Source organism: Gossypium arboreum, chromosome 3 (assembly GCF_025698485.1).
Source record: "Gossypium arboreum isolate Shixiya-1 chromosome 3, ASM2569848v2, whole genome shotgun sequence".
NCBI lineage: Eukaryota > Viridiplantae > Streptophyta > Magnoliopsida > Malvales > Malvaceae > Gossypium > Gossypium arboreum.
The window spans coordinates 89,486,908-89,494,524 of NC_069072.1; the positions used below are offsets into that span (position 1 = coordinate 89,486,908).

The window sequence follows — 7,617 nt, forward strand, 5'->3', positions numbered from 1 at the left end:
TAGATGCTAGAGGTGTCTAATTGAAATGAAATTTTAAATTGGAGGTCCTTAAATGGTAATTAGACCATTATACTTTAATATGGGAAAAAATAGACATGGATGGATAAAATTTTGAAGTTAGGCATTAAGAGCGTTTTGGTCATTTGTTAAATAAAGACAAATAAAATGAATAAAAAGATGTCATCTTCTCAAATTAGTCCCGTCATAGCTGAAATTTTCAAAGAAGACATAGCTAGGGTTTTGGCCACTTCCAAGCTCGATTGTAAGTTTGTTCTTACCTTGTTTTTAATATTTTTATGTTTTTGAAGTTGTCTCAAGCAAATCTAGTTATTTCAAGGATAAATTTGAAAGAAAATAAAAGTCTAAAATTTTACCCATGTTGAACATTTCTGTATTTTGATGTTTAACGGTAGAAAATGGATGTTTGGTGTTAGATAAACAACATTTACTAAGTGATTTTTGATGAAAATGTCAAATAGGGACCTATTCGTAAAAGTTGTAAAATATGTGTTAAAATGTGAATAAATGAAAAATGTCGACTATTATGACCATGAAAAAGATTCAGCTAGGCTTGGGTAATGAAGAAATTGAATGAAAATTATTTTACGAGCTTAGGGACTAAAATGTAAAAAGTTAAAAAGTTAGGGGAAAAAGTGTAATTTTTGCCATAAAGTGTTTTTGGGATTAAATTGAATAATGTGATAATTGAATAAGTTAAATTTGATATTTTTAGATCAAGAAAGACAAGGTTCTGACTTAGACTGGGGAAAGAACAAAGTTGCAGACTAAATTGATCAATTAGCCATTTTGTACCGAGGTAAGTTCGTATGTTAAAAATAAGCTTTAATATGATTGTATTTTATTACTTTAATATTGCATGAACTGTATGATTGATAAATGTAGATGAGCTTAATCCTATTAACAACTCCAAAGACGAATTGACAAGCAAGAAATCTCGTTTGAACCTTAGGAATAGGGTAAGATACAAGTGGCATGTCACTAGGGTCAGTATGTGTTATGTGATTATGTGATTCGGGTGTTGGTTTTGTATGTCATATCGGTGGCTAAGTATATCGGCATATGTTGCGGATACTTGACAGCTTGTGTGAGTAGGCCCGTTGTTAGCTCGAGAGCGAGCAACTATGTGATATGAGATTTGTGGTAGCATTGGCTACATATGTCGCACTTAGTGTGCAAATTTCCCGAGTATTTGATCGCATGATTCATAACAAGTAATAAATATTTATAATGAAGATCAAACCTAGACTAACTATTATCACGACGAAAAGGCAAGTGCACCTATCGAACAATAGTATAGTAATGGCAAGACCGGGATATCGTACCCAAGGGAACTAAAAGTACCAGTAATGACTACTTTTTTATTATCTAGCCTAAGAATAAAAGGGGTTTTATTTGTTTTAATTAACTAATTATCTAAACTAAGAATGCACAGAGAAAAGAATTGGGGAAATGCTTTTGAGAAAATTCGATTGACTTAAGACAATACCTAGGGAAAAATCCACCTAGACTTTACATGTTATTCTGGCTCCAAATCGGATGATTTATTCATTCAACTTGTTCCGTAGATATCCCTAAGTTATGTTATTATCCCTATTCAAGACTAACAACGTCTAATCTCTAGATTGAATAACTGAGACTTTTCTCTAATTAACACTCTAAGGTTGCATTAACTCGATCTATGGATCCCCTTATTAGGTTTCACCCTAATTCGGCAAAATCTTGTCACCCTATTTCTAGGTGCGCAATCAACTCCGCTTAATTATGACAAAAGTACTCTTAGATAGGGTCTATTCCTCCTCTGAGTAAGAACATGTCTTGAATCAGTATCCTAGGGTATCAAAACAAGAATTAAGAACACATAATTAAGAATAAGTTAAATATTTATCATACGATTCAAAAAATAATAACAAGGTTTGTCTTAGGTTTCATTCCCCTTAGGTATTTAGGGGTTTTAGTTTATAACTAAATAAGAAAACATCTCAGAAGAATAACGAATACAAAATATAAAGAAAACACAAAACTCCTGAAGGGAAATTGAGGAGAGATCTTCAGTCATGATGATGAATCCAGCTTCTGAGATGGATCAATCGGCTTCCTTGGAGTAATTCCTTACTCCCCCTCCTCCGTGTCCATTTTCTTCCTCTTCTAGTTTGTATTTATAGGCTTTGGAATGCCTAGAAGCCCTCAGAATTAGCCTTTTTCGAATTGGACTCAACTTGGGCTCAGTAGGGACACGCCTGTGGCACACGCCCCTGTTCGATTACTTCAGGCCGTGTCTCGAGCCTGCCAAATTGACACGGCAGTGTGGTCTGCCCGTGTAAGGAGGTCCAGGCCGCGTTGATTTCGTACATTGGCCCATTTTCTCTGTTTTTGGCCCGTTTCTGGTTCCTTATAAAACATGAAATTAAAGCATTAGGAGCATCAAATTCACCAATTTTAGTGAGAAATCATCCATAAAATGCATTAAACATGGGGTAAAAATATGTATAATTTACGGTTTATCAAATACCCCCACAATTAAGCATTTGCTTGTCCTCAAGCAAAAAATCCTCAACTCGTAATCAAAATAAATTCTCCTCAACTTATAATTCTTATCGATAATGTCTCAAAATAATCCATAGATAATCATACATTGAGAATTCAACTAAAAGAACATAAAAGTTTCACAGATTCCAAGTTGAGTATTTAATCATGCAAACATAGGTGTCTCTCCGCATCTAAGTAATTACCTTTGATTCAGAATATCACAGAGTTTCACATCCTCACTAAAGATTCACTCAAATCACTCGAAGTATTTAAGGACAATAAATGAAGCACTCAATAGTCAATAATGAAAAGTCATTACCATAGGCTTGCATGAATATCAGATCTCCACCACTGTAATTTAAGATGATACATTAATCAAAAGGTCTTTAGAGGGTTGTAATGAGGCTTGGTTAGGGGGTGTGGTCACAAACTGAAAGAAAGGGTTAGAATCGAGATTGAATTGAAAAATTTGCCTAACTAGAAAAAGAGTTAATCTTCACTTGTGTACAATAGAGCTTCTCTCAGAATATGAAAGTACAGATATGTATACATAGTTCTTTTTTTTTAAGAACAAGTTAAATTAATAAAGACTAACGATTAAGAACAAAGCATAGCTAGGCAGTCCATTCAACTCAAATCTCGACAAAAATAGGGATTAATTTAGGGGATTTTGACAATAATGGGTTAAAGGTTAATATTAAGGGTAATACAAGAAATGGCTCGTTAGGCTCAAGGGGGTTTACTAGGGGTTAACCATGGAGGTAGGCTTTTCATGGCATGAGAGGGTTAATCCTAAGTGCCTTAATCATTTTGATATATCAAATCAAATGGTGTGGTCTCGACATGCATAATCAACCAAGTTCTAGAATAACAGTTCAATATTGACGCACTTAAAGCAATAATAAAAGTGAGCATGAAAGGATGAATAGATGCTCAAAAGGCTAAAAAATCTCACAAAAATTATGGGTTTTTGATGTTTAGATTCATGAATTCCAATTCAAAGTAATACCTAGACTTGGGGAGACAACCTATAATTTTAAATTCTTAAAAATCAACTCATCATGCTTAATTCTCTAATATGTTAAAGTTTAAACAATCAATGCATAAATCCCTATGTATTAATTCAAGATATATCAATCAAAATCATAAACCAATTAAAATTTATCCTAAATATGATATGAGAGTTTTTCAAGAAAACAAGATGATTATTCAGGGATTTTTCTGATAATGAAATAAATACCCCCCACACTTAAGATGTACATTGCCCTCAATGTGCAAAGATAGATATTAGAGTATAAAAATAAGATAGGGAGAGAAGTGAAACTTCTTGTATGATGAATTCCTCGAACTAGAGTTTTGGAGAGTGATTGGTTTGAGAGTGGATGAGGATACTTTGGCGATCGTAGAGGTTCATTAGGCCAAAAGAATATTATATTTAGTGGTAGCTATGGTCGTAGTCGAGCAGGACATGGCAATCGTGGAGAACCTTTCCCGGTGGAGTTTTAGTTCCTATGTGATGATGAGCTTAAGAGCTCTATATAACTATGATAAAATCAGGAACTTTTTAGGGGATATTAGAAAGAATAGGTACTCGAAAAGAAATAACCGAAACTAATAATTAAAAAATAAAATTCTAAAATCTAACAAAAATAAAAAGTAGTTGCAATAAAAATTAAAAACATAAAATAATAAATAAATATTTCTAAACATCTTCATCGCTGGATGGTTCATAAGGTGGGACTGGCGATGAGATGTGGAGGTGCTGACAAATCTGATGTAGAGTAGCATCAATGTTGTCAAATCGTTGAAAACACTGCTGCTTGAATCGGGTGAGGCGCTCAGACATGTCAACATATGAAGCCGCGGCATGAACTGGACGAGAGGGTGGTGGTGGCTGAGTCGGTGGGTCCTCATGCAGTGGGGGACTCATAGGCCTGCTCCTCGGTAGATTGGGCGAGACGATACTGGGGAGGGTAGGTTCTTCGGCGCCTCTCGATCATCCCCATGCTAAGCATGCTTGAGATGCCTTGTGCAGACATCTGGCCGATGAGAGTGAGGGATGATTCTGAAGTTAAGCCCGAGTTTTTCGAATTTTGCAATTTAGGTCGTTCCCGGCTACTATCCCATACCCGTGTGTCTTGGGCGTGTGTGGCATACGACCATGTCGCACGGTTGTGCCTAGCTTTGTTCACTTCTCCCATGCTCGTGTGTTAGGGTACCACGCCCGTGTATTGTTGTCCATGACTTAATAGCACGGGCGTGTCTCACGCCTGTGTCGAAGAAATAGAATCGAGCTTTGCCCCTGGCATGGCCGTGTTTTTCTTATTCCTATGCCCGTGTTCACCTATCAAGTTCACCCACGGCCATAGGGATTTACCACATCCCGTGTTTTGGGGAAATCATGTCCTGCTTCCACACGACCGTATCGCACGGTCGTGTCTCTTCCCCTATTTGGCCATGGCTTTAGGCACGCCGTGTGCCTGGCCGTGTGTGCTGAAAAACTTTTCAATTCAAAGATAAAGTTAATGATTGAACGTGTTAGAAATTAAAAATAAAGAAATCAAAGTATGTTAGTGCTCGGGTTGCCTCTCGAGAAACGCTTATTTATAGTCTAAGCTCGACTTACCTCTCTAGTGAATGGTCAGGGTGGTTCGAGGAGTTTATACTCCTCATTCCTGCTATAAATCTCATCAAAATAGGGTTTTAATCGGGTGTTGTTTACATTAAAAGTGCCAAACTTGGAGTGACTCACTTCCACCGTATCGAATGGAAAAATACTAAGTACCGTAAGAGGGATTTCCTCATTCAGTGTGGTAGTGACAATGTGAGGATCTGCGGGATCTAGTAAGACTTTATCGCCAACCTTAAGGTGATTTGGAGAGGTATCAACCTTCTTTTGGTGTAGTTTCGGTTTATCATGTGATCTCGGTTTGTGTACTCGACATTTGTCTAGCTTCTCTATCTGTAGCCTTCGTTCTTCATGAGTGTGTCCTCTATCATTTCTGGAACATGGCTCGTGAACTTCTTTGAAGCTTAATTTTTGCAAAGTCATATTGTCAGTTTTAATAGATTGGTGTGGACTATTACCTTCAATGTCCGATGTGATGCCAGAATTACGAGATTGAAGGGTGATCGCGTCGTCTCCTACGCGAAGCGTGAGCTCACCTGTGCCAACATCAACAATTGTTTTAGCAGTTGCTAAAAAGGGCCTCCCTAAAATCAAAGGGGTGTTATTATCCTCTTCTATGTCTAGAACAACGAAATCAACGGGAAATATGAACTTATCTACTTTCACTAGTACATCTTCAATAATACCCCTAGGAAATCTTATAGTTTTATCTACCAATTGAATGCTCATCTTAGTTTATTTAGGTTCCCCAAGACCTAGTTGCTTAAACATTTTGTAAGGCATGACATTAATACTAGACCCTAAATCAGCTAATGCATGACTTATATCTAAACTACCAATTAAGCAAGGAATTGTAAAACTCCCTGGATCTTTCAATTTATGGGGTAGCTTATTCTGTAGAATAGCTGAGCAGACTGCGTTTAGCTCCACATGCGACGCTTCGTCCAACTTTCGCTTATTTACTAAAAGCTTTTCTAAAAATTTCATTGCATTCGACATCTGCGACAAAGCTTCAATAAACAGTAAGTTAATATGTAATTTTTTCAAAAGTTTAAGGAATTTACCGAATTGTTCGTCTGAGTGGTCTTTCCTTGTCGCCTTAGGATATGGGATACGAGGTTTATATTCTTCATTCACCATTTTGTTATGACTTACCTCACTTTTACCTTTGCTTACCACAGTTTCTTGCATCAATTCTAGCTCAAGCGCAATGAATCCTTCCTTATCTTGAGTACTAATTGCGTTGAGGTGTTCCCTTGGGTTAGGTTCAGTATTACTTGGTAAGCTACCTTGTGGTTATTCAGATATTAGTTTGGATAGCTGGCCTATCTGAGTTTCGAGCCCTTGGATCGATGCTTGTTGATTTTTAAGTGCTGTCTCGGTATTTTGGAAATGAGTTTTTGATACCGAGATGAATTTAGAGAGCATCTCTTCAAGGTTCGGTTTCTTCTCTTGTTGATACGGTGGCTGTTGAAAACCCTGAGGATTTTGTGGCTTTTGATTCCCTTGACCACCCCAGGAGAAATTTGGGTGGTTCCTCCAACCTGCAATATAAGTATTATTGTATGGGTTATTTTGAGATCTAAAGTTATTATTAGCCATATAGTTGACTTATTCCTATTTGGTTGTAGGATTGAAGGATTGATATTCTGTATGCATACCTCCTCCACTTGAGTCACACCTCATTACTGGATGTACCTGCGTAGAAACAAGTAAACCATCAATCTTTTTATTGAGAAGTTCTACCTGATTTGACAGCATAGTAACTGAGTCGACACTATAAACGCCGGCCGCTTTTGTTGGCTTAGTCCTCATGACTTGCTACTGATAATTATTCAGTGACATTTCTTCAATGAATTCATAAGCCTCTTAAGTTGTTTTGTGTTGATGGTTCCCTAGCAGCTGCGTCAACCATTTGCCGAGTCGAGGGATTCAGACCATTGTGGAATGTTTGTACTTGAAGCCAAAGGGGTAACCCATGGTGAGGGCACCTTGGCAATAGATCCTTGTATCTCTCCCATGCATCTTAAAGTATTTCTAAGTCCATCTGTACAAAAGAAGAAATTTCATTATGTAACTTAGCCGTTTTAGCAGGCGAAAAATATTTTAGTAGAAAATTTTCTGTCATTTGTTCCTAAGTAGTAATTGACCCTCATAGTTACAAGTTCAACCACTATTTAGCTTTGTTCCTCAATGAAAAAGGAAATAACCGAAGACGAATGGCATCATCAGAAATGCCATTGATTTTAAATGTATCGCAAAATTCCAGAAAGTTTGTTAAGTGAGCGTTGGGATCTTTATCTTGCAAACCATCAAACTGAACAAACTACTGTATCATTTGAATTGTGTTAGATTTCAGTTCAAAAGTATTTGCAGCTACAGCCGGTCTAACTATGCTGGATTCAGTTCCTGTTAGAGAAGGTTTAGCATAATCATACATA

General features: G+C 36.9%; 1 non-coding gene across 1 annotated transcript; it reads left to right on the forward strand.

The window, feature by feature from the left end:
* Positions 1 to 7,149: 7,149 nt before the first annotated feature.
* On the forward strand, positions 7,150 to 7,255 carry LOC128291096 (small nucleolar RNA R71). The gene has a single exon (XR_008280872.1). It is a non-coding gene; the product is annotated as a small nucleolar RNA R71 (small nucleolar RNA).
* The last annotated feature ends 362 nt before the right edge of the window (positions 7,256 to 7,617 follow it).